Source organism: Eublepharis macularius, chromosome 5, assembly GCF_028583425.1.
Source record: "Eublepharis macularius isolate TG4126 chromosome 5, MPM_Emac_v1.0, whole genome shotgun sequence".
NCBI lineage: Eukaryota > Metazoa > Chordata > Lepidosauria > Squamata > Eublepharidae > Eublepharis > Eublepharis macularius.
In genome coordinates, this window is record NC_072794.1 from 150012392 (window position 1) to 150031045 (window position 18654).

At 42.4% G+C, this 18654-nt stretch overlaps 1 protein-coding gene across 1 annotated transcript in view; it reads right to left on the reverse strand.

Annotated features, from left to right (window-relative positions):
* Nucleotides 1–18654, reverse strand: part of NFATC2 (nuclear factor of activated T cells 2) — a 105369-nt gene that overhangs the window by 66194 nt on the left and 20521 nt on the right. The window lies entirely within an intron of this gene.

The following is an 18654-nucleotide window of genomic DNA, read 5'->3' on the forward strand; positions in this document are numbered from 1 at the left end:
CTACTGACAAACCAAAACCATAAGTAGTATTTTATAGAAATCCAAGTAGGTAATTCCAATGTGTCCACATACCTCTGGCTATGAAGAACTTTTGTAAACAGAGAAACGTCCCTCCCTCAGGCTTTTGAGAGCTCACAAATAACTATTATAGGTATAGGATAGGCAGCCTGGTATCTTAACCTAACTTGCAAGGATAGTATAACAAAATCATCACATTGAATCCATCCTTACTGCTAAATAATTTTTAGGGCTGTAAAATATTTTATCAGAAGAAATGCTCTTGATAAATGATTTATAATATGTATTTGAGAAATAAATAGATGGGTTTTTGAAAGCTGAGAATGAACAGTTGCCAACTGAAGCAAATTAATTATACATAAATTAATTTTGTGTGATATACTTTCTATAGTTTGCTTATGTCACTGATTCTGGGTGATATAGTCATTTATTCATAGTTTGTCTCTCTAAATATGTAATCTTAATAGATTTTTGGAAAGCATATGTAATAAAAATTAAAAAATAATTTTAAAAGAACTTACACTTAAAATAAACTTTTTAAAAATCTCTCAAAATTCAGAAAAACAAATACATTCGACCTTATGAACTGCAGGAGGATTACTGCTCACGGAATAGCTCCTCCCACATCTTTCGCAGTTTCCTCACCAAACCAGATGTTTCTGAAAGTTGGGGGATATTGAGGAATAGTGTGGATAACTGCAAAGCCCACCTTGTGCAAGCAAAAATGCTTTGAGGCCATGTGTTTGTGTGGGCTTTGAACTCTGTCATACTGAGCAGGGGAGGAGAGATACGAACAGTGAAATCCTAAGCAGAGTTACTCCAGTGTAAGCCCATTGATTTCAAAGGGCTTAGACTGGTGTAACTATGCTTAAGATTTCACTGTAAGGTTGCCAATTCCAGCTTGGGAAACTTCTGGAGATGGTGGTGTCTGGAGAGGGCGTACTTTGGGAAGGGTAAAAGGTCAGCGGGGATGTGATGCCACGGAATCCACCCTCCAAAGCTGCCATTTCCTGCAGGAAAACTAAACTCTGTAGTCTGGAGATTAATTCTGCAATAACTCCAGACACTATCTTGAGGTTGGTCACCCTAGCAGATCCTTTAACTTTATGGCCTAAAAGCCTATTAACTATTTATTTATTTAGGACAGTTCTATGTCCAAAGATTAGAACCTTCCAAAAATCTGGAGGGATTTGTGAAAGAGAATGACCTTCTTAAGTAAGCTTCATTTCTGTTTCATGACTGCGAAGACAGGGTTTCTTTAAAAAATGGTATTCATAACTGGTGCAGATTTTGAACCGCGCCCTGTATGTAGAAAAGTCACAAGGAAATATGCTCCCACAAAAATGTTTCAAAAGGAAAATCCTTACAAGAGGGAAATTGGGCTGTTATCTGAAATTTGAAAAGTCTGAGCAGTTCTGAGAAAGTAGACAACCTCTCCAAAATGGCTGCCTTGCCCCCTCCCAAAAAGCCAAGTCCGTTTCCATAGTCAGGAAGCTCAGAGTCTTCTTTGTACAGTGAACAATGACAACTTCAAAGCCCAGTCTAGAAGCTTAACTTCAATAGGTGAGGCAAACATCCAAAGTTTAGGCAAAATCTTTGGCAGCTTAAACATGCAGAGCAAGTAGCATTTCCTGTTTCTGATTAGCCTGGAAACAACAGAGCCACAGAAGAAATACTCTGAAGGAAATGCAGATTATATTTATAATACCTGTGTGCGTGAGAGAGAAAATAATAAAGGTTTAAAAGACACAGAGTGTAAGTAAAAGTAGCAGGGTCTTGTGGCACTGTGATCTTAGGCATTGTCTCTAGGGAGCCACAAGGCTCTTTGACATTTTGGTTGCATCAATCTAGGGTTGCCGCCAACTTTGGGTTGAGAAATTCCTGGAGATTTGGGGGTGCAGCTAGGGGAGGGCAGGATTTGAAGAGCAGAGAGACATTAGTGGGGTACAATTCCATTGACTCCATGGGTAGGAAGTCCAAAACTAGACCTTCCCCAACAGGTGGCAGTCCAGCATCTATCTGAAGACCTTCAGTGAAAGAGAGCCAACTCATCCCCAAGTACTTGGTTCTCTTGCACTTTTAGTGTGGGTCAACAGTAACTGAGCACCGCTTGTCACTTTTCAACAGAAACAATGAGCATGGATGTCTGAGTGAGAGTGGACTTGTGCATGCTCCTCTCTGGACCAGTTCTGCATCTCTCCTTTGCATGATACCTGGAAGTATGGAGAGGGCAAGCACAAGTTATCAACAGGCAAAGATACACCAAGCTAACGGTGCAGGTTTTGCGGCAGTAACTACAACCAGTGATCCTGGGAAACAATGATCTGTCCCAACGATTTGTCTTGCATTTATGATGATGTCTCTTTGAAAGTGTTTGCAAGAGCTACTATGAAATCTATTGCCTACTGTAATAAAAAAAAATCAGCATTTCCAGTTAGGAGATATTAATAGGCATTTGAAGCCAAAAATTAGAGCTAAGCCAAAACTATGTATTCCATTTTCATTATTGCCCAAATGCACCTCTGGTTTTTGGTGTGCCCTTGAATGCCCCGCTTTGCTTATTCCCCCACCCCCATTAAGTCCTGGACATTAGCAGGAGGATGTGCAAAGGGTCCCCACTCCTCTAATGAACAGTGAACTTCAGCAACAGGATTCTTTGCTAGCACTGATGTTTATAATTTTTCTTCTGCTGCCAGGGATTTAAATGTGTGTGTCTGATTTCAAACCAGACCACCCCCTCCCCATATCACCAAGCTTCACCTTCCTGCATATTAGTCCTGAAGCTGACTTAAATGAATGGTGCTGAAATTAGTTCCTTCCTGAGAACAATAGAGAGGCTGGTATCTCTCTCATGCCCTTTGGTGTGTTAAATTGTTCTTGTCTATCACACGATCCCAGCAATTTCCTCCAAAGCACAGAAATATCCACACATCACCTTCCCCTTGGAACCTCACAAAGGTGTTCAGAGGCTCAGAGCCAAACTACAAGTGACGTCTTACACAGGTTGGACACTAGTCGGCTTCCCTCAAGTTTTGATGGGAAATGTAGGCATCCTGGTCTTGCAGCTGTAATGGAGAGCCAAGCTGTAAAACCAGGGAGCCTACATTTCCCATCAAAACTTGAGGGAAGCTGACAAGTGTCCAACCTGTGTAAGGCGTCACTTGTAGTTTGGCTCTCAGACTCTCTTCCGCCCAGCAAAAAGTTCCCAACTCAGAGCTAGAGGCAGACAGAGGCCCTGCTCAATTTCAGTTCCTCTTCACCTGACCATGGAATAACCTTTTCCCAGTGGATCACCATCATCTAGGGTGGAGGTTCTCTCTATGTTACAGGAACACATGAAGCTGCCTCATGCTGAGTCAGGCCGTAGATATATCAAGGTCAATATTGTCTACTCTGACTGGCAGCAACTCTCCAGGATCTCACAGTCAGTACAGTCCTAAGCAGAGTTACTCCAGTCTAACAGATTTCACTGTTAAGAGATCTTTGATACCACCTATTACTTGATCCCGAACTTGAGACTTTCTTCATGCAAAGCAGATATTCTACCACGGAAACACAGCCCCTCCCATTTACAGCCGATGGAACGTGACTCCTGACCAGCAACCCCCCCCCCCCAGTGGCACCTTAAAGACTAACAAAACTCATTCCAGCCTAAGTTTTTGAGAGTCATTTGATGCATGGGAGTGTAAATCCATTGGGCCCAATTTCATATATACTATAGAAACATAGTTTCAGGTCGGTATAAGCTTTCTAGAGTCAAAGCTCCCTTTGATATCTGAAGAAGGGAGCATTGATGCTCAAAAGCTTATAACCTGAAAATCTTGTTGGTTTTTACAGTGTCACAGGACTCTTACCACAGAAAGGTGAATGTTTCTGTGTGGGTGAATGGGAAGGGGCAGATGTTACAAAGAGAAGCCAATTTAAAACAAGTCTCAGCAGTCATTACGACCATAATTTTGAAAGGAAATTTCATAATTTTTCATGGTAATCTTTCTGTACACAAGTATGTATGTATTCTTTATCCAGCATATTTTTAAAAAAAAAACTAAAACAGGGACTTCATATTTTTAAAAAAGAAATGGCTAAGCAAAAAAAAATTTGAGTGAGGAATAATAGCAGGATTTTGAACTGGGGTTTGGTTTGTGAAGCATAACAGATCCTGAATTCCTACGGACACTTGAGACCAGAGAATCTCCCTTTCATTATTAACAATCACAATTACAAATCAAGCCATTCTACATTTCTCACATCACTGAAAATTGAAAGCAGACGTGTCTACCGCATAGCCAACTATCTAGCTGAAAGGGAACTTGATGGTCTGAGACATGCTAAATTTGTTTTCAATTACTTGGTCCATATATATATACGTGGTATATATATATATATATATATATATATATATATATATATATATATATATATATATATATATCTCCCTGATTAAGCTATACAAAGCAAATGGGACCAGAAGATTTAAGAATAGAAATATTAAGGCAATAGCATCCATGGTCAGGAGAGGCACTTTATTTGTTCTTTTAAACAGTCCACAGGAGGTATCTTTGCACAGAAAAATTTATCCTCCCTCCTGTAAAGAGATCACGTGCAACATCTATGCATTGCTGGCAACCTTCCCTGCATGTGGTAAATGAAGAGAAACCCAGGAGATGTACAGTCTTTGGGTCCTTTTCATCATCACTCATATAGCAGTAGATACAGGACACCACAAGAAATGGGAAAGACCAAATACCGCTCCATATACCTTACAAGTCTATTTTAAAAACACATCTAGAGAGCTGGATCCAGTGAACTCTGAACGGAATGACTTCACGGCATAAACACTTCAGCCTGCAACCTTCTGTGCCCCTCAGCTGCTTCTGAAGTGTATACTATGTCCACTCTCCCACTCAAAAGCAGATGTATTATTACACCAACAGTCCCACTTCCAAAACTGATAAAAAGCCCTTAGGATGCATTAATGTAATAGCTCCCAATGCTATGCTGATCACTACTCAAAGAATAGATGAAGCTGTCTTAGACTAAGAGTCTCTCAACACAAGACACCTCAGCACATGCTCGTCAAGTGTAGGGAGATGCAATGTTAGCTGGGAAGAGTAGTTTTAAAAGATAGAGCCAGCAGAGATCGGCTCTCAGAGGGTTTGTTAATTTCATCTTCAACTCTAGAATGCTCTGTCAATTTCACCTCTCCAGTTTAAAACTGTGTGGGATCGCAACCAGAGGGCAGCGAGGAATGGAAATGGGCTGGAGTCGCCTTCCAGAGCTAGGCTTGGACCTGGAGAAGTTATAATGGGCTGAAGTTTCCCTTATAGCATTTCACAGCCCCTTTGCACAGCTCCAGTATATAGTGAAGCCTTTGTCCTGCTGCTGGCTGTCTTTTTAAACTACCCTTCCCAGCTAACATTGCATCTCCCGACACGTGTTCTTCATACATCAGATGTCTTGTGCAGGAAGACTCTAAGTCCAGCCACTGGTCGGTTAAGGTCGGTATTGTCTATTCAGACAGGCAGCAGCTCTCCAAGGGCTCAGGCAGAGGCCATTCATCTCACCTATTACTCAATCCTTTAAAGCTCAAGGTGCCAGGGATTGAACTACCACTGCTCCTTCCCATCCAGGAGGACTATGGGGCACAGATGGAGAGGGGGAGATTAACAGAATGTGGCCTCCACAGCAAACAGATAAATCTGTAACAAAAATAGTTTCTCATGCAGATCACTTGAGTTAATGGAGACTCAAGAGCCAGCGTGGTGTAGTGGTTAGAGTGTTCGACTAGGATCTGGGAGACCCGAGTTCAAATCCCCACTCTGTCATGGAAGCTCACTGGGAGACCTTGGGACAGTCACATGATCTCAGTCTAATCTACTGAGGAGAGGAGAATGATGTAAGCTGCTTTGGGTCCCCACGGGGAAAGAAAGGCAAAACTTTAAGTAAATAAATAAGCTAACACATTAAGTGGTGTTTCCTTGGTTCACAGCTTCTTTTCTAGCTACTGAAGCATGACAGAATGCCAAAAGAAGAGCTCAGGAGTTTTCTGCTTCAGAGAGAAGACATTGAGAAGGCAGCATGGTCTAAAAAGACTCTTGGAAGGTTCATCACACAAATGGCTTTAGATATTTGGAATAACTGAGGGTGGAGGAAAGGAAGCACGAGCGAGCTGGGAAAAGTAGAGAGATGTGCAAAGTTCAGAAATAGACACTCAGAGGTGTTTTTTTTTAATTACTTGCAACACCGTATCTCTGCAATGATGAAGAGGTCCAGTCTCAACTTTGAAAGTACACAAGAAACAATGGAAGAGGAAATGCAAGACTTTTGTCCTTACTCTCTTCTTGTTCTGAACATCCAAATCCCTGTCCCGCTTTTTAAATGTCTAGCTCATAACTGAGTGCTGCTGGATTAAACAGTAGAAGAATAGACCACAAAATTCATTCAAGAACCTGATATAGGAAAAAAACATGACAAATGTATCTGAAGAAGGGAGCTCTGACTCTCAAAACCTTATACCTTGAAAATCTTTTTGGTCTTTAAGGTGCTATTGTTTTAGGCAGAACAGCAGGATGTGAATCCAGCGGCATCTTAGAGACCAAAAGATTTTCAGAGTGAAAGCTTTCGAGACACTTTCTGAATAAGGGAGCTCCAACTCTCGGAAGCTTACACTCTGAAAATCTTGTTGGTCTCTAAGATGCTGCTGGACTCAAATCCTGTGAGAGGTACTACTGGACTCAGAACTTGCATGAAAAATGTGAAGATCTCAGTCTCCAGTTCACAAATCTGAATACAAACATGAGGTCTATGAGCCAGATCACACATTACAATGTTCACACACAGATCTCAGGAAACAACTCCACTGTGATTATTATTTAAAGTGATGACTGACTCCTATGCCACATCTGTAATGTGCAATTTCTAGCCCTCATTTCCTTTCAGTGCCTTGACTGGAGAGTTTCTATGCCACCATCAGCTGCCTCTTAGAAGCAGCACAAACACAGAAACGCTCCTTGCCAAGTACCACAATGACCACAATGGATGGAGCTATACTTTGCAACTAGCAGGAGAAAGTCATTACACAGGCAGTTTCCAAACATGCCCACATGGTCTTGGTAACACACGTGCTGGCTTTTAGTGAATTCTGAAAGAGGCCTTTTTTCAGGACCTTTTCTCGGGTGAACACATGGATCTTCCTTATACTGAGACAAACCATTGATTAGGATTGCCAGCTCCAACTTGGGAAATTCCTGGAGATCTGGGGGTTGAAACCTGGAGAAAGTGGGGTTTGGGGTGGGAAAGAACCTTGGCATGGCATAATTCCATAGAGTCCACCCCCCAAAGTACTGCTACTGTTAACAAAGCGTTCTTGATCACAAAGACTGCAATAGACATGGGGAAAGAGGCGGTGCCTTGGTTAGGTATTCACGTTGAGGTCAAGTCTAGACATGACCATTCTGTCAAGTGTCAGTGTAGACACACTTTTAGGAGGGACAGCCTTTGGCAAAGGTTGAGGCACTGCCCTTGATTTTTTAAGTTGTTTTTTCCAATGACAGAGAAAATAAAAATCTAGATTAGAAGAGCAGACGCTTGAAGGGAGGGATGAGTTCGGCAGAAACGGGAATCCTGAAAAGTATTTTACTTCCTAGATTATCCAGTGAACACTTTGCAACAGGCTTCCTCCAAAAGTGCCTATAGAGTCTAGACTGGATAAAAATCAACTCATTTGAGTCACATTTACCAAAAAAAGAAAAGGAAGCCAGACATGATGTGTACCTTTCCATATTCTATTTTAGGGTTTTATTTCTTTCAGTAGAAATTGACATTTCTTTTTCTTTGCATAACCATTATTAACACAGCTAGGGGGGCTGTGACCAAGGACATGCAAGGCATTCTGACTGATAAACAACCAACTTCATTCAGAAAATAAAGACATTTTTCTCAATGGTTTTTATTGCAGGAACTGGATATTCAAAAAGCCGAATTATTAAGTCTGTACTTTCATAAATGAAACTCAATTCCCACATTTGTTCATCAGAATATGAAGAAACCAGGCGTATGTTTCCGCTGTATGCGTAAATCTGAATGTTACATTTGCACACAGGAGGGCAAGCAGCACATATGCATGAATGGGCTACTTTGTGTGAAACTGCCTGCAAGAGAAAACCCAGCTGAATACACACAGCCCACTGCACATGCAATTATGCATGATAGAGCACTGCACTCCCAACACATGCCCGCAAATCTAAGTGGGCAGAAAACAGAAAGATCCCTCCTTCATGCACAAAGGTGTTCAAAAAAGTCCAAGCATGCCCAGATGAAGCCAGAAAGCACCTTACTACTATGAAAGAAAAAAAAACGCCAGTGACTAAATCTGAACCGTGGGCAGATGTGAAAATAACATCAATAGTGCACATTAAGGGCCAAGCTAGAAGTGACAAATTACACTTGAATGGCAAGTGAACAGACTGGAGTGTATTCCTCCCTGTTCACTTGCGCTCCACTTGCACTCCACTCGATCACATACTGGATCGAGTGGAGTGCAAGTGGAGCGCAAGTGAACAGGGAGGAATATACCCCAGTCTGTTCACTTGCCATTCAAGTGTAATTTGTCACTTCTAGCTTGGCCCTTAGGCTGTGCTTATGTGCGGATATGAAGAGGGGGCCCCCTACACCCATATCAGACATCCAGCCTCACAGCCTCACCCATATCGGACATCCAGCCATCACAGCCTCACAGCCCACCAGCTCTTATCCTATGCTTTCATTTTGTTCACCTCCTGCACTGTAAATGCACTGCTACAAAGTGAGCATCTCACCTTCTCTTTTTAGATGCTAAATTTGCAAGCAGAGTCTGCCATTTGACTTGAACTTGCAAAGAAAGCCACTAGGGTGTATCCAGCCACCAAGTGCCAAAGACTTTGGTCTTCAAAAGAGGGAGCAGCAATTTCTGCCAATCCCCTGTCCATCTTCAGACTCTCCCCCATTTTTCCCCTGATGAGGGTTTGTTGATTCCCCAAGAATAAAATTTTCAAGGTGCTCAGTAGATTGCAATGGGATGTAGAAGCCCTACTCTGCAAAATCTGCAAATAGTTGGACAGACCCCAACCACTATCATACAGCAGACTGAATATCAGTCTTAAATTGGGAAGACCAGGGTTCAAGACTACACTCAACCATGGTGTGCCTTGGGGTGGTGCACCCTGGGGCGGCTGCTCTCTCACAACCCCACCTATCTCACACGATAGCAGGGCGTTGCTCATCGACTTGAGCATCCTGTTTCTGAAGAAGGGGTCTTTGGCGCTCAAAAGCTCACACCCTTGAAATCTCGTTGGTCTTTAAAGGTGCTACTGGACTTGAATCTTGGCTACCCACCTGAAACTGTTTCCCACAGTGCTGGTTAGCCAAATCTCTCTTACAGCCTTATTGTAAGGATTACAACAAGATCCGCCCTGAGCCCACTTGGTTGGGGAGGGTGGACTATAAATCTAAGTAAATAAATAAATCATGTATGGGAAATACATCCATTCTACAACTTCATATATATGCTACATTATTCACACTTCCAGGTATTATTGGAAACTTTCAGGTATTATTGGAAAAACTATGGTAGTCAAAATGGCCCCCCTTAAGTCCACATTGTATGCAAAAAAAAAAAAAGTTGTATGAGAGTATTTCCTATCATAAGGAATTATTTGTTTCGCATTCTTCCTACCAGAAATCTTGCTTCATGGGAGTGGTACCCTTTTCTCCATCATCAGGCTCTTTAAAGAGGATCATAATCATCTTCCTGTCTAGACAGCACATGCCAGTCATCCAGAAGAAAAATATAATATAGATGAATGAACTCACAGGTCTTAGCATTTTGTCTGCCTTCACTTGATCAGCTAGGCTGGATCAACAATGTGATGTTCTGGAGATGAAAAAGGATGTGTTTGCAGAAGACTTGCCCATATATAGTTGCAGTCTTAAAACAAGCTTACTTGGAAATAAATCCCACAGGATGTTATGAGTATTATTTTCTGTCTTTTTTTATTCCATCGGTAATAGGTGAAAGAAGGTAGTGAGAAACCTGAGTAAGATCAGATACAAAGAACGATGTAATGCTTCAAAGAAAGAAAGTTCTGTCAGAAATGCGTGGACCTCACCGCAAGCAAGTCAGGGAAGACAGTTCGCTATAGCACTCTGGCATGAGCTATCTACACACATAATAAAGAGAATATGTTAAAGGGATCTAACCCACAAAAGCTCTTGTTGAAATAATCGTTGTTAGTCTTTAAGTTGCCACTAGATTTTTGTTTTATACGACTAACGTAGCTGCCCCTTGGCAATCATCAGAGGGCCTCCATATCAGATTTCCGGCTTCAAGGTAAGAAAAAGGTGGTATAGATGACAATTTGTCACATGGTAACTTACAAACTTGTTTACACCGTCGTCTGTACTTTCCTAAGTGGTGAGGAGAAAAAAATCTCACCACGCTTCCGCACCTGATCCAAAATACACCACTCAGCAGGACAATAAATACAAACCAGCTTTCCAAGCTACCCACCTACAGTTTCTGAAGTGACACAGGAGGACAGGGGCTTTTCGGACCGCTGTAACAAGTCTTCTACACATCTATTTGCTTGGTATAGACTGACTAAAACCAGTCTTTTTGACATAACATTTCATCAGTTACTGGTTATGTATTTTCTTTTTCTAGGTTCCTCTTATTGATCTTACGGGACATTTTATACTCCCGCTTTTACTGTACTCTCAGTGCTGATAGCTCTGTTTAGATGTTTTATACACCTCCTTTAGTGGATATTGTTGCTGCTGGCCTTGCCATCTTTTTAAAAAAACAATAAAATGATAAAAGATTTTTGCTAGTTTTTGTTACCTAATTTTGTTAATCTTTTTCTGAGCTTTCTCAAGAGGCAAGTCTGGCTGAGATAATAAATAAAATACATCATAAAATAAGTGCTTGCACTCTTATGAGATCAGGTTACTATTGGGTAAATGATCATCTCTATTGATCCCCTTTGAGCACCGATTTTTGATGTAGCTACTGTTGGAACCCTTACTATTGTGCTGGAACAATTCCAGGCTTTCGCTATCCAGCTGAGCCCAAAGTAAGACCCCGTCCCCTCTTTGTTCATATCACCTATCGTATTCTGATAGAAATCTTTTTTAACATCTCTCCAGCCAGGGCTTGTATGCGTGTGATCAGCTTTTTCAACAATGCCTTGGTGATTCAGAGAGGCATTCATGAACCTTTGGTTAAAAGAAAATAGGAAAACAGAATCTCCGCTGCCTACGTTTAATTAGTGGCAAATACAAAAGCAAAGTGAGAAATCGCTTCCTCCTACCCTTTTCCTTTTTCCTGCTGTATACGAGGAGATAAGAACACACTTGAGCTATTTTCTCCCTCTGGTTTCAAGAGAATGGCTCAAGATGACCGCTTGCAAAGTGTCACTGGCTGAGGATGGTATTACTATTCATTTTCATTGCCAGTGGACTAAGGGCCAAAATGTATGTTATATGTGACATAAGTTGGGTTCATGACTCAACTCTCAATCACACGTTCATATGAGGACTAAGTTTTTTAAAAAGTCAGTCTGCAAGCACCCAAATACCACAAGGAACAATGAGAGGCTTCTAGAAAAGGCCACAAGGGGCCCATTTACCCCTTTCTTCAGGCTGCAGTGGGAGAAGGGCAAGAAAATTGCACTCTAAGGGTAGAAAGCCTTCCATCAGCAGAAATGCTTTGCTGGATCCAACCTCGTTACTATGGTCAGATGACACAGCATGTGGGTTGTTAAAGCCGCAGGGTTAGTCTGGTTAGTCTAACAAATATAGATCACTGCAGATCTGCAACAGCCTCCCCACCCCTCTCTCTTTGAAACCAAGGGGATTCACATTGTCTCTTACGAATTTGGGGGATCTGGTTGGTTTTGACATATAAACTTTCCCCTCAATTACAAGAAGTTCTTAGGGCAGCAGGTGTAATGGCTTTGGGTTGCTGCTATGAAGCTATGAAGTGACTTTTGTATTGAGCACGAAGAGTATAGAGATCACTGAAGAGGTTTATTAAAACAAAGAACTTTTATTTAACTACAGGTGATGTGGAGAATTCTCCTTAAAGCCTGAAATTACCTAGTCTGCTTATCACCAGAGACAAGCCTCATAACTCTGTCTTCTCCCAGAGGTGTAGTTAAACCATTCTGCCACACTACCAGGCAGAGTTACCCACAACATTTTCTATCTTCTCCTTCTATCTGCACTCTCCAGGCAGAACAGATACACCTTTTTTCTCACTAAGGGACACTCTAGACATCACATCTTCTATGAGTTCTCCATGGAGCCAACCTGTGCTCCACACACTCACATAGCAGCTCCGGGGAATGGCTTCTATATAAAAAAAGAATGGGTTTGAAAAGCTGCCACTGGGGGAGGGAGAGCTAATGCCTTTCTCCCCAGCTTTTTCCATGTGCAAAACCAGTGTGTGGATGAGGGAGAGTTTTCCCATTTCTACTACTGCAAGTGCACACAATACCTCCATGCGGAGCAGCAGAAATGGGATTTTTGAGCCTCCGTTTGCCCTCTCCTTTGTTTTTATAGAAGTCATTCCCTACAGCTACAGTGTGTCTGCGCAGAGCATGGGTCGGGTCCATGGAGAACTCATAAAAGAAGTAATGTGTAGAGTGACCCTAATATTTTCCCTCTAAAAGGTCACTGGATTCTGGAGCAGCACTTAGGTGCAAAACAACCGAGTGCCTGTTTTTTTCCTCTCGGGGCAGGACAGCCTCCTGTCCATCACATAGACCCAACCCCAAACTCCTGCCTATTACTCCTCACCATGCATGCTAGTTCATCCTTAAGAGATCAAGCCAGGATGATTAGTTGGACTGAAACCAAAAGGAAGCTTGTGAGTATCCTTGGCAGTAAAAACAATGTCGATTCTCTGCTAGGAATTAGCCATTTCTGCATGCAAAATAATAGTGTCTCCAGTTTTTTCATTGCATAACCTATGTTGCAACCAAGCTGAAAGATTTAGAATGAAAGGGGAAACACCCAGAATAGACAACATGGAGCACAAGAATGTAATCAGTCCTAAGTAGAGATGGGCACGAACTGAAATACGAACCAAAATTAAGCACAAACCAGGCCAGTTCATGGTTCGCCAGATCCCATTTCTGACAAACCGCCACGAACTTTTAGGCTGGTTCGTTTGGTTCGTTTTTTGGTTCATCACTGCAGACAGCCTGGTGCCAATCAATCAGTTTCCTAGGCAACAGAGGATGGACTTCCTGCAGACCTTCTGTTGACCCGGAAGTGAACTTCTGCTGAGCCGGAAGTGACAATTTTCTGACCTGGATGTGACGTTTTCATGAATCAAATGAACCGGTTTGCGAACCAGGGGCAGGTTCATGAAAGTTCGTGGTTCGTGAAATTTGACGAACCACGAACCACATGGTTCAGTTTTTTTCCAGTTCGTGCCCATCTCTAGTCCTAAAACAGACAATCCTCCTCAATCTACCAATTCTTGGCAATGAAGAAGGGATATCGGAGAATACGAATAGAAGCGATACCGTAGCCAGTCTCACTGTCACTTCTAAGCCCTCACTGGGGATTTCAACCCCATTCCCAAGCTTTTCTTCAGAATCATGAGGACCAGAATTCTGTTTTTTAAAAATAAAAGGAATGAAAGGGGTATATTGGGATGTTCTGATCAACACTATGATTTGTATGACCAGTTGACGATGGTGTGAATTCCTCACAGTCCTGAGCTTGTGACAACATTTACTCTGAGTAAACACTGCTGTATGGTACCCACAATCGAACTTTTTATTTGCTCCCAAGGTTCTGACCTCCTACACCGCTTCACAGAACATAAAAAAGTCACACACCTAAAAGTTATATAACATACAGCCAGAAGAGAATCCTACAATAGTAAACAATGAACTTTCTGACTTCAAACCACAGAGGATCAGCTACTAACTTCTCCTATCACAATGAAAGAGTGAAAAGGAAGTAAAGACTAATAAATGCCTTTCTGAGCTCTTGGCAATCAAGCCTTCCCTCCCCAAAGTCAGAGTGCAGGAGATATATGCCAAGCAGCCTCAAATCATACAAAAATACAGAAGTTCATTTATTGAAATTGTGGGGTGATACAAAGCATACACAGTGCTTCAGGATGTTCTTTGTTGTTTCCGCTGGCATCTTGGCTTTTTTAATTCAGGTCAAAGGGCTAAACGCTAAACCTTAGTTTAGGGCTAAAAGCCTCCCTCAGTACCCATAAATGTAACAAAGAAAAAGCACCTCTGAGTACATGCAGAGAAATTTATCATTGCAAAATAATCTCTCTCTACCCTTCTGAAACTAGGACCTGTTTTCAGCCCTTTTGAACAAACTTAAAATATGGATGGCAGGACTTGACAGGAGTTAACCAGGAGGCAAAGATGTGTGTGCCACATCGTCTTTCAATCGAGCGCCTGTGCCAACCTGGGTGGGGGGGTGGGGAGCTGCATGTCAACACCAGCCTTTGTCCTTAACACAGAGGCAGTTGTTGCTATTCTCGGCCCTCGAACATGATGTTAAACACACAAAAGCCCGTGTCCTCGTTGAATGCAGCTTGTCCCGCCAGAAGCTTTGACTTTAACAGACGGACAATTGTTTGGCTGTTCTAGGAGTCCCCTCCAAGCGCACGCTCCTCAATGCCGTCTGCCAAGCACCCTAGGCCAAGCATGCAAAGGAGGAAGTGGCATCCAAGAGCAAAACCACAAGATAAAAAGCTGGGGAGGAATCCAGATCCACTGCCGTGCAGCTTCCCTTCCATCACCAAACCTCCCATGTGTAAGAAAAGGAGCAAAGTTTTTAAAAAATTATAAGCAAAGGTTATATTTCAAGGTGTCATTCAATATAGGAGGGCATTTCCTTCTTAAAACTGTTTCCTGACTATTTTCACTGCTATTTTCAGGGGTGAAAATACCCACAGATTCTGTTATGGAATACAACAAGGATTCTGAGAACAACAACAGAATCATTTATACAGCACTTGTAGCGACCACAGAGCTCCATGCACATTCTCTTGGTAGTCTTCTTCACAACAACCTTGTAAAGTAGGTCAACATCAAAGATTACATCTGCCTGTACCAGCCCACAAGAGTTCAAAGGTCCATAAAGCCATGCTTTCCTGAGACAATCAGCCCTATTGGAGGAGACAGCTGGCTGTAGACCACAGGAAGACCGCTGTCTCCAAAATGTGGCTCTCCCTCCTCCCTGAAGGTGACAACCACCATTCCTATGGGCCTTCCTGAGCAAGGTGAAGAATGTTTTTAAAAAAAATTCCAGAAGGACTTTGAGTTAAAGAGGGACAGCAACAGTCAAATGGTATCTATGGCTAAGCTACTGTTTTTGTTTTGTTTATTTTAATTTTAGCTAATGCTGAATGGTTTGGGGGTTTGAAGTTGCTTGTTGTTGCAAACTGGACTTTAAATTTTTTTTCATTATCTGGGGGCTCTTGAGGGCCAAAAAAGTGGGCCATCAGCTAAAATAAAAATGAATAAATATTCCAAAATTGGCCTTGGGTAAGCTATTCCTCTCAGCTCCAGCTCCCCAGCTGTAATCACCACTCTGAGTAGAGCACTAATCTATCTAGAATTTGTATGTAAGTGCACTGTTGTTGTTGTTGTTGTTGTTGTTGTTGTTGTTGTTGTTGTTGTTGTTGTTGTTGTTGCTGCTGCTGCTGAACAAGGGGCTGAGAACAACTCAGTTAAGGCCTTCAAACAAGAGCCATTTCCACACATCCTTAAAGGAAAACCGAACTGCTGGCTTTCCCCCTTCACTCCATATGTCTCCGATTTCAAAACAGTAGCAAGCTGTTTTGCTTCCATTTAGTCAACGCCTTTTCGGGGACTGCGGGAAAGTGCGTTCTCAAAAAAGGCGCCGAAAAATATCAGCCAAACAGCCTGCTACCATTTTGAAATCAGAGACATGTGTAGTGAAGGGGGAAAGCCGGTAGTGTTCAATGAGTGGGCCATCCCTTTAAGGACGTGTGGAAACAGCCAAGTTTACAGCAGAGGTCTCATTCAGACTAGGTTTTTCAGGGTTGATAGATGGGTCTTTTAGCTACTGTGCTGCACTGAATCTTTTTAAAAACTTCTCTTTAAAGACTAAACTAACCCTTTAAATATTTGTTTTCTAGCTCTCTTGGGTGGAAAACAATATTAAGAAAAATGGTGATTGATCTACCATATTCTTTTATTTTTTAAATCTCATGAATTTGAAGACCATAGCAAGATTCTGGAACCATGCCTTACAATTCCGATCAGTAAGCATAATAATGCAAGTTGTTGGTCTCATGTGGCTAAGAGACACTATGAGCCAAGACCAGAGGCATACACCAGGAATTATTTCTTGCCAAATCAGTGCCAAGAATGGCATAGAGTTATAGCCTGTGAAAGAAGCTGCAAATGGGATCCGATGGATTGGATCCAGCAGAAAATTTCTACTTGAGCTAGAATTGCTGCACAAGAGGAAAGGATGCAAAAGACCATGGTATCTGCTTGTGCTAAGTCAAACTTATATCCCCGCTTGCATTTCTGGATGTGCAAGATCTGGTGCAATCAATTTGAGGGCACTATAATATATACAGAGGGAAATGCTAGGCATTGTACAAAGTCTTGCACAAGAGAAACTGCAGTAAGTCAGTTTATGTTTCTGCTTGCACATTGCTAGATCCAAGCCTGTGTGTATGCTCTTTCACAATTAATGAAAAGACAAATGAATGGTGCATTTAATAAGATGACATGAACTAGCTGTCGATCCAAGTCCACAATACACCTAGCAATGCAGCCACAAGCACTTATGAAACTGCCTACCTTGGACATATGTAAAAGGTTGATGTAAATGAGACTGGTCATTTTCTATAAAGGATGGCTAGGTGGTAGTGAATCACATTGCACCAGCAAGCTCAATGAGTCCTTCAGACTGTTTTTCTGGACCAGTTGCAGCAAGACATAAGCCAATACCCTCTGCTGCTGCATATGGAAGAATCAGAAGGTACATTCTGGGCATGCCTAAACTGCAGGCTTATATTGGTTTGACGACAGTTTAATGCTCATAATTTCTGCCAAAGAATCCTGGGAACTGTAATTTGGCAGGGACGCTGAGAATCTTCTTAAAGATCTCTAGCTTCTCTCATAAGCACAGCAATTCTCTATCACCTTTCTAGAACTACAACTCCCACAACACCTAGCATTTTTTTCTGTATAAACACATTTGGACAACTGGTATGGAAAACTAAGAGGGCCAACTCTCTCCATGCATCCTAGTGAGAGTGGGAGATCTGCAAGGCGGGCAGGCAGGCTTTCTTGGTTGGTCTGTCTGATGTCTACTACCCTCCCAGAGGGTAAGGGGGGACTCGGCACTCACATTTTTTCTTGTCTTTGCATGTTCATAAAGTACACGCTCTCAGAGTTGTGCAAGGTCATCACTTCTGGGAGTAACGTCATCACACAGGCCCTGGGAGTGCTCCCCAAACAGGGCCATTTGGGGCCCAAATCAGCCCAGTGCAAAGTGCGGGAGTGCTTCCAGTGCCTGTGCAATGATGTCACTCTTGGGAGTGATGTCACCATGCCACCACAGGAGCATGTCCAGGAGGCCTGTTCCCCACCCTTTCCCCTTGCCTGGCAGGTGAGTGGTAGTGGGGGGAGGAGGGTGGGAGCGGGGGATCTCCGACCAGGGGACTGGCAGCCCTCATGTCTATTCTGGTACTAATAGGAAGGGGATACAGAAACACTGGCACAGGGTTCCTCAACACGGTGCTCATGGGCACCATGAAGCCCGTGAACACTTTTCCTGATGCCTGCCAAGTGTTTTTAGAAGGTGGGCGGGGCCAGGTGGACCTCTTGCCCAGCAAGGCTCTGATTGGTCTTTGGCATTCTGATTAGTTGTGCAGATTTTTTAAAAAGAAATGTTTCAGCAGCAGCTGCCACCACAGCAAAAGGATCTTCACAGTATGAATGAAAGTAAGCTGAAGCAGTTATTTTGTGGCTGGCTCCACCTCCTGTGGCAGCTGTTTTGTGGAAGCCATTTTGTGGCTGTGCCTGCCATGCTGTGTCATAATTCTAAAGGTGCCCACAGGCTCAAAGAGGATGCGACCCCCTGATTTACCACAAAGAAGCATCTTGAGTGAACAGTGATAAAATGCTGGAATTTTATAGAATTGGCATCTGTATAATAAAAGGCAGACTTGTAGCTCACCTGCCCCTTAAATACCTTAAAGACACTATGCTGCTTTGGGTTCAACTCAGAAAACCTTCTTCCTCTGAACTGATTTGCCTCACAAACTGAATTCACCTATGCTTTATCTCTTTACAACTACATAAACTTTACAGCAGGCCACAAACTGCCTTACTGAAATAAGTGTCAGCTCTGTAAAATGCTCCAGCAGACCCACCTGACTCTTTATCATGCTCCCACTCTTGCCAATGAAAAGACTTCCGATCAACATCACATAAAAAGGTATTTCAAAAAAGGAAAAGATTATAACTACCATCTGCTGACAATTTGGTTTATGGCACCACACCCTAAAAAGTGCATGTAAAAAAATTTACATGCAGGGCTTTTTAAAAAGTATATGCCGAATTTTGTTTT